Genomic DNA, 10,000 nt, shown 5'->3' on the forward strand with positions numbered 1-10,000 from the left:
GCAAAACAGCCGGGCACATTAGACCTTCTCCACTGAGCTTCACTCTCTGAGAAACCTTTTTGTCATAAATCCCTGAATCACTGGCTTTAATCCATTAAGACCTGAGGCTGGTTCTACAAAGGTCTTAAATCCTGAACATTTTCTGAAAACCTATAGTGGTGCTCAAACTTTTGTGTCAAGGGACGTACCTCAATATTATATGTTTTACTAAAAACGAACGAAATATTTTGAGATGGGGGTCCGTGGCTCTAAAAACCTTTTAGAGCCACGGACCCCCATCTCAAAATATTTCGTTCCACATACAGAATATAGATATTCAAAGATGTACAAATTTTCATGATTTCCTTTTCTCGAAAATAGCAGATCTACAAGCTTGTGTGATGCGTTATTATCTTTTATACCTGCTGTTTCTGAAAAGCCAAAGGCTAATACAAAAAATGACACGTGTGTGCGTGCGTGTGTGCGTGCGTGCGTGCGTGCGTGTGTGTACTGCATATGAGTGCATGTGCGACAGTGTGTGATAAACCACCCCCCCACCCTAGCTGGAGATTATCTATAAGAGATTTGTGTGAGGGATTCCCCACTGGAAATGTCCTCTTATCCTCTGCCATGCCGCTGTGTGTGTGTGTGTGTGTGTGTGTGTGTGTGTGTGTGTGTGTGTGTGTGTGTGTGTGTGTGTGTGTGTGTGTGTGCGTGTGTGTGTGTGTGTGTGTGTGTGTGTGTGTGTGCGCGTGCATGGGTTTCTGTGCGTGCGTGTGTGCATGCGTGTGCGTTTGTGTGTGTGTGACTGTATGTGTGTGTAATATAGAATATAATATTTCAAATTCACAGCAGGTTCAGACAGTATCCCTACACTGATGGGAGTTCAACAGGGTGGCTACGGCTACAGTGTGGGCTGCGGCATCTCAGAACGATCATACAAAGCACAATGGTCTGCATTCTCAGTTTGTTTTTCATTGTAAATGGAAAATAATGCAGGAATTCTCTCATTCATAAACACAAAACTCTACCAACAACAATGCCTGGCGGTAGGAGGAATAGCATTACCCTGTGTTATGACGAGGCTTCATGAGGGAGACGGCTTTGCACAATGCGAGGATATTTCCTCAGCATGTACACATAATTGCACTCCCTTTGTATACGACAACCAGTGCGCTCCCTGCATCTGATGAAATAAAGTGCATGCTATTGCTAGATAGGGGAAAGCGTGGCAAAAGCCATAGTTGATACACAAACCATGTGTACTGAGCTTCACAGGAAACACGGTCATTTGATCAATGATATTCATTCATTTGATATTCATTTTATCAGACACGCCCATTCTAACTTCCATTGTAAATTCAAACTTCTAATGCGTGAGGGGGCCATGTGTTTTTGAAACAAGCAACGTAAAACTGTCTGGGGGTACTCACGCCTGTCAAAATTACCCCAAACATGTTGGAAAGGTGGAAAGGAAAATCAAATATCCCTTTAAAAATGGTGTCATATGATATATGATATAGGTAATTTATTGTCAGTTGCACTGAAATTTGTCTTGTGACCCAGCGGACTTGTATGCAACACATACACACATTTGACATAACATAACACAAAACAAAAAAGAAATTACAATTACATACATAGACACATAAAGGCAAGAGCAATGTCCACAGCTCAGTCTAGTCAAAAGCCAAAATACTGATTAAGCTAAAAAAGATAAAAGTTGACTGATGGACAAAAGACCTCTTCAGGACTCTGACCTTATTGTATGCTGGAAAACCATATCTACTTGCAAAATAATCTCCATACAAAACATGGCTAGTGTTTGAGGTGATATTCATTGCTAACCTTAGGATGCTGTTATACGTGGATGTATAGTCTCTGAAGTGGTTGTCCAACAATCTTTGAACAAATGTTCAGTTGTTGCACAGTGTGTGATAAACCACCCCCCCACCCCCCCCTAGCTGGGGATTATCTATAAGAGTTTTGTGTGAGCGATTCCCCACTGGAAATGTTCAGTTGTTGCACAGTTGTGATTTTAAGGCTACAGACAAACATCCATACCAGGTACTACAGAGAACACTCATAATAACAAGTGAAAAACAAAAGAAGAATCCATCTACTAACAATCTACAAAAGGATCTTAAGCACAGAAGGAAATAGATTATTTCCTTTGTTTTCTTACACACTGATTCAATTATCCTAGTTCTCCTAGTTCAATCCACGACAAAAGATGGTCTGTGACTTCTCCTAGTTATGTATATGATCATATGCCGTACTTGTATTGGACAGAACTCAATTGATTCTAATTGACGTGAATTGAACAATAGTGTCCTGAACCGAATACAATTTAGCTGTTATTGCTCTGAATTTGATCTAATTGATTTCATTCAAATGAGATGTATCTCTAGATAAGGGATCGCGAGCTAAGCTACCGATGCTTGTGGTTGATACCCAGCATACTGCAGTAGTAGTACAGTCTTACTACATCTAACTTTAAATGCACCAAGTCTCTGTGGGTACGTCTGTAATCCTCGTAAACGTTAGCCCCACCGACTTCAAATTTGACACACGTGTTCCAAACCACCACAGGGAGTACAGTGCCCTGTTGTCCAGAACCACCACAAAAGGCCTCTGGACTCTGGACAGAGTCCCTGTAGCTGGCCTGTTCTGACATCACATCACTTCATATTTGAGCATGTCTGACACAGAACTCCATATGAATAAAGGGACACAGAGAGACAGATACAGAAATCTCCATATATGGGCATAAAAGGGACACAGATCGATGGGTGGAACGGGTACTCTGACTCGGATACAACTGGTATTGCATAGGGGTGGGGCATTGATCGCCAACTTCCATTGTTTCCGACTCTGTGCTCTACAGCCGGGCACCGGTCTAGTTGGTATTAATTATTAGTATCACACTCACAGTAGTTTTTTTATGTAATGCGGACTGGCCCATGCAGTGGGGTGACAGGTGTATGTGTTCACTGTTGGTAGAGGATGCAGTGTGTGTGTAGATGTCGATGCGTTGTGAGATGCGTGGTTCACACACAGTATTTTAAATGCTAGCTTTCGTATAGTGCTCTCTGACTCCAGTGACCACATTACCAACTAGTGCGTTACTAAATGCCCTCTACTACACAGCCAACCCCCTCTCTATCTATAGTCTGCCCTGGGGTTTAGTGCACAATTGTGAATTGTATTGTATTGTATATGTGTCAAGAGTGCATTTCTGTGGAAGAGGAAGCAGGAGCATTGCTTGTGCATGCATACACAAACAGTCAATACAGCAAAGTGTGAAGGTTATACTGTAAGTAAACATTGTAATAAAAGACAGAAATATATCTGGACTGCTCTGCTGATGTAGAGCACAGGTGTTGAGGAGAACTCCTCCACAGAGAGCTAGCCAGGGTATGACCATGGGTTTGAGTGTGGTCAGACGGCCCCGGCCCCATGCAGCATATCCCTCTTATATCTTCCTCCCACAGATGACGCAGCGTGTTGTAGCCTCTATTACATTACAAACAAGCTTGAACCGTAATACTAATCAGGCCTTTCTTATCTCTGCATTGATTCGTTACTAACATAGATCATTCATGAGAGGTGGATATTATATAAACATTCTATACAGCCCTGTGGGGAGTATCCGCTTCAGTCACTAGTAAAATGTCTCTCTACAACTCATAGATAATGCTGCAGGCGACACCCTCTGGCAGAAAACTTTCCACTGTTCTTTACTGAAAATGACTCTACTCAGTCTCTTCCCGACATTTGCATCAGCCCTCTTAAGGGTTGAGACTGTCAAATACTATCATGTTATCTATATTTATTTATATATAGCTTAGTCTTACATTATTAGTTTTTCACGATTGTTAACACACAAAATTCGAAAACTTGGCACAATTTGCACAACCTTCACTTCATGTACCTAATCGCTCGACACAATTTGCACTACATCACACTCCCTTATCTGCATTAGACTGTGACTTTCTTTCTTTACACTCTGATGACAATTACACATGACCTTGTTGTCCAAACACTACACACAATGTTCAGTTGTTGCACACTGTTCAGAGTTTTCTGATTGAAGCCATCCGAAGGGGCTAGTGACAGGCAGCATACAATGTCATTACTCAGTGTTTGTCTTATATATTCTGACCACAGTAGGCCAAAGCAGACCATTCTCCAGAGTCATTGTCATTGAAGTGTGTTCCATTTCTATGATTGTGTTTTAAATGTTTTACTTCATTGTGCTGTAAATGCTTGGCAGTGTGTAGCCAATGCTTAGTTGTGTGTAGGCCTACTCAATGAATGGTATGTGTGTTTGAAAATATGGCTGTGTCATCATGGAAATGGATAGTCAGTGTTTAGCATTTTGTGTGTGAGGTTTTCAGTTTTGTGTGTGCAGTTTTGAGAATGCTTTGAAAAATGTGTGTTAACAATCGTGAAAAACTGTATTAAATCGTTACACACTATTGTAGGCTCGGGGATCGTTTGCTTTTGCCTGAAGTCTGTCGTGCTTTGATGACGCAGGTTGTGATGCGTCAGAGTTGGTTGTGTTGAGTTGTTGTGAGCATTAATAATAAACGGCGTTCCAATGATATAACTCCTTGTCATCTGTCCTTAAAGAGAGTCTAAAGCCTGCATATTCTTCTAGATGCGGCCGGCGCTACACTATGTCTATACTCATGGGTTCAAGATGGATGTGTCCGATATTTCATATTCCATCCCAATGGACCTATAGCTAAGAGCCGGCCTCTCCCACTTGGACACTTTCCAGTCGGGTTCATTCATTTCAATGTAAATATCATGGATTTTACACATTACATACTGGTCTATATTTGGAACCAGACCTTCAATTCTCTTCCAAATCCGTCAACAAGGCCTGCCATAAGCACTGGAAAAATATGTGCGTGGCATTTAGGAGCAATATTGGTGGCGAGGTTTGTCTAACCCATGTGCTTAGTTGTGTTTGGATCATAGCAGTTTGGCGAGGGGCTTAGCTATAGGTCAATTTGCTAACATTGGCTTTCAAAGTTTGCAGGATTGGCCCGTTTTGAACAAAAAGCCTCAAATCATGAATGTAGCGTGCAATTTACGTGAAAGTCTTTCCTACTAGGCTTATCGAATATATCCCATCATTTTCACATTGGCCTGTTATAGCTCCACCAACAGGTGGATTTTTGCAAAACACATTTTTGGAACAAAATGCCTCAAATCATCCAATTGCCATCCAAGGCGTAAGAAGAAATCGCCCCCTTTTCACATTGGCCTATTATAGCGCCACCAGGAGGCCACAAACTGACCTGCCCAGGTGGAGACCTGTGCCCCGAGGGGTACTTTATCTTGTTTTATTTGACCTCCACCTGTTATGCAAATGGTGCATTTTCATGCTCCAAAGTGCTTCACAATGTGCATTAGGCCTACAGTACATTCATTAATTTACATATAGACAATTCAATATACAGCCAGGAGTCAGGAAATTGACTGGGAACCTTCCTATTCCAAGAGCCTCTGCCAGCCTAGTGTGTCACATGGACTGCAGTCGGAAAAAGAAAGCTCACCCATAACTATGAAAAAGTAGAATAAAACAATGAAGTGCTTCATCTTATACATTCAAATTAGACTTTAGATGTGAGGGTCACATACCGGCCCAAACCTCTAGTGAAAAAAAGGATAGATAAAATAGAAATGAGTATCAAGTGACCTATTCATAATTTCCATTCAACAATACTGAATGGAAAAGGAACAGCCTATAGCATATAATCAATCATTTCATAATAATAATCAAAATAAAAGTTTCACTCTAAATATATGTTTTTCAAATTGATTAGTATTATCTTTCTTCTTTGCTTTGATTTTGTTCCCTTCGCTTTTATTACACCCCACTTTAGTGTTCTTGCAAATAACATTATTATTTCTGGAAAGTAAAAGTATAATTATCTCCCCAGATACTGTACCAGCAGCAGTGTCCAAGGTTTGGAGAAAGTAGGCCTGGATCTCATGCCAGTAGTGCTGTCTGTCTAAACCACTGATCACTGTCACTTGGCAGCTGATAGCTGGATGTGGCCCATCAGTAAGGATTTCTTATTTTCTTGGCCTAGTCGCGTACATCAAATATCAATTTGTTCTCAATCATCAGTGTGTTATATTTCTTGTGCTATTTATTGACCATTTGGGTCATGAGGATCCAAGTTGACCAAGGGCTATACAATGTGACTATTTCACACACATTTGTGTGTGCAAACCCGTAAAAAACATTTATGGCACAGTGTGTGAGTAACGCCAAAAGTCTGAACTCTATTCTGCATAATATTAATTTTATTTCTATAAAATGGCATTGTTTTGACAAACTCTGACAAAATGTTGTCAAGGTAAAATTTGAAAGTACGTTTTGCTTTCTAATTTTCAAGTGACCTTGAGACCTTGCCAGTCAGAGTCAGCCAAAGGGCCGTATTTGGCCCCCGGGCCGAATAATGCTCAGGTCTGAACAGTCTGATATATACGGTACAATACAGTTTCTGTTCTAATTTTATTCTAAAACCATTGGTTTTGTTTTTACTTCAGTTAACTGAAATGCCTTATATCTACCTTTCATTGGTCATCATTTAGTATGCTTTTGTTAACTATAATAACTTTGCAATCATGTGACCTGCAGCCTGCAGCAAAACAATTACTGGGGGGGAAAGTCAATCACTTACTGCAGCTGGTTGAATAACCAAAGTGAGTATAGTAGGTCAACTGATTTGCAAATTACTGTACATCTGAAGACTCAGAGACTGAGAGCTCTTTGTCTCGCTTTAAGAAAGACATCCACTCTCCAGCCCTGTCCATCACATGCACAATGTAATGGGGATGGAGAGAGAGAGAGAGAGAGAGAGAGAGAGAGTCAGAGAGAGAGATAGCTAGAGAGAGAGCGAGAGAAAGAGAGAGAGAGAGAGAGAGAGAGAGAGAGAGAGAAATTCGTTTTATCAATTTGAAGCTTAGTTTAAACCTTGGCCTGAGGCTAGTCCATGCCTGTATAAAGTGGGTTAATGACCTCTGCAGCCTGGCTGAGCACAGCCTGGTTCAGGAAACAGCATGTCATACCAGGCTGCAGTATAACAGGATTTGCCTGAATGCACCTTGAGAGACGATATGCAACCTGCATGTGTCACTTTGTAAGATGCAACGGTGTGTTATGATGTACGCACGTCTGGAAAACACGCCGTGCTCTCGATGACATCTATGCCATTTGACAAGGAACATTTAGTTAATAGGATAAGCGGGTTGTCCAAGCACGTGTCCACCCAGAACCGAATACACGAGAACCGAGCCGTTTCGGGGCCAAAATATTGACTTGTCCCTCGGGCAGGGTCGGCTTAATTCCAAATTGCAGCTGAACGGACCCGTGAGGATGATGATCCGAACTATATATATAGTTTAACCTTTATTTAACCAGTAAAAAATAAATCACATTGCACTGCGTCTCTTTTTCAAGTGTGTGTATTTATATATATTAAACCCTTCAACTTTACAGGACCACTTCACCACTTTTCAACCTATCTTCATATAATTGGTCCTCACTAATGATCTTGATAAAATAGCACCATTTCTTTCTACTCTGTCTGTGTCTCATAGGAGGGATGTGGGCAGTTTAGAAACCCGTCCACCAGTGACCTCATCAATGGGGAATCCAAGCTAAAAAAAACTGCAGGCTTTCTATTCTTGAAAAGTTGCAATGTGAACATCATTCTCACGATAATAAAAATCTAAATATATATATTTTTTAAATATTGTTTAAAATAAATCTGCCAAACGATGATATCACTGGTGGACGGATTTCAGAACTGCCCACAGCCCTCCTATGAGACACAGACTGAGTAGGAAAAAGAACATTAGTGAGAACCAATTATATGAAGATAGGTTGAAAAGTGCTGAAGTGGTCCTTTAACCGTTTGGCCACCAGGATTTATTAATAACTTCGATATTATAATTCACACCAGCATTTTTCCAGCATTCAACCCTTAGTTGAAGAGCCAAAGATCCGTGACTAGATGTTATGCTGTCTAGTGTCTAACTAGTGTCGCACTCACGCACGACAATTTTATGACATCTCAAAAGCACAAAATAAAAAAGCTCCAGACCTCCCAAAACAAACTAATCCGACTTCTTCTAGGCCATAGGGCCCATGACCCACCTTTTTGTAACACATTTTGATAGCATAGGATGGCTCCGGGTAGAAGACAGAGTCAAGCAATTGAAAATGGGACTGACATTTAAAATTGTAAATGCAGATCTGCCCTACATTAACCTGACTCCGCTGGGATCCGAATGGAAACAAGACCGCAAGGTCTTTCTTCGGTGCTAACCTTTTGGACCAAATGTGTTTTTTACTGTAGTGTACCCTGTAGTTTAGTTTAGTTTATTTCGATCAAGTCAACAGTGTAACATTAATCATTACATTAAATATTACATCCACTATTTCTTATAGGTTGATCGAAAAGGCATAGGCCGAAGCTCAAAGCATATGAATGCCTATCCTTTGTACATGTCATATTATTTATTCTCTAACATGCCCATTGTTCGTTTAAAACGAACACTCAACATTATTCAGTATTTACTTTCAAAGATTCATTCTTATACCTCCAAGCACAGTATTATTTACCTATAACACATTACACATGCATGCATGCTTGCATGCATACACACATAGACCATACACTCGTAAAACCATCAATTATCATGTCTATATTTGTCCAAAAGCAACATATTGTACCTTTTCTTAAATATAAATTAATTATTGCACAGCTGGACATTCTCTGGTAAACCATTCCATAGCACATGCTCTTCAGAATGGTGCGAGCACCAAGCTGTTTGAAATGTTGCTCCCTTCATATCTCCCCTCCCTTTCCATGAACAATTTCTGAATATTTCTAGGTAGTAATTTATGCCTTGCCTTGTAGATGATTTGTGCTGTTTTAAACTTTACTATGTCCATAAACTACAATGTATGTTAGACCTTATAAATAGTGTGTTAGTATGATGTTAGTATGACTATTCTTATTGGGTTTTTTTGTATTGCACATAAAGGTTGAACATTACTTGGACATGTACAGTCCATTTGCGCGCACACACACACACACACACACACACACACACACACACACACACACACACACACACACACACACACACACACACACACACACACACACACACACACACACACACACAGGATTTGATTCACAGCCTCTTCACACCTTCTCCACTGTATATGTATTTCTGTTCAGCAATACAGTGTCTGTGAGATTCTCTGCAAGGTTATCCGACACCGTTGAGTCTCACTTTTTATTGAGTGAGATCAACAGACTAGCCTATAACATTGGAATGCACCGTTTTATCGCATGACGAAGGACACTTGAGAACAAACGAGACGATAATGAGACATATTGATTGACAACACACTGACACTGCATGCAACAACAACTGACGGAAGATGTTCAGTCATCACTGGCCAACACGCCCATTACATACTTTCCTGCTTCGGCTGAAGAAGACAACAATGTTCACTCGCCACACAGGGATGTCCTGTATTTGCAGCTCTCGCTGCCTCCATTAACCCAGTGAACACATTTGCCACTGCCTGGACCACATATCATGTGAATCCTCTTGAACTTGGATGAGGGTATAGCGGCATGGTCGTTCCCTGCCTAGTGCCTACAAGACCTCGGACCCACACCTGATGTCCCGGCACGGAGTCCAGCGCCTTTACCAGTTCCAGTTAAGTTATTACCGGCAACCCACGTTACCCAGTTTGGATGACCATCTCAGGCCCATATTAAGCTCATATTGCAGTTTTTCATGCGAACTGAGGGGCATACAGCTGTGCCATTCCAACTCGTCGTGCTCTCCTGATCTTTTGATAGTTTTCTGAAAATACATGTTTTCCCTGCAGGTTTTATTCACTGATTAGTCTTGATAATTCTACTGCTTTGCTACTGAATAAAAGTGTCCAGCAGAGGAACTCTATCTA

The 10,000-nt window shown here is 40.9% G+C and overlaps 1 protein-coding gene across 1 annotated transcript in view; it reads right to left on the minus strand.

Moving 5' to 3' along the window:
- Positions 1-10,000, minus strand: part of shank3a (SH3 and multiple ankyrin repeat domains 3a) — a gene marked incomplete at its 5' end in the record, with an annotated part of 258,696 nt that overhangs the window by 193,283 nt on the left and 55,413 nt on the right. The window lies entirely within an intron of this gene.

The sequence above is a fragment of the Protomyctophum bolini genome (genome assembly GCF_963924005.1).
Source record: "Protomyctophum bolini genome assembly, chromosome: 4".
Lineage (NCBI taxonomy): Eukaryota > Metazoa > Chordata > Actinopteri > Myctophiformes > Myctophidae > Protomyctophum > Protomyctophum bolini.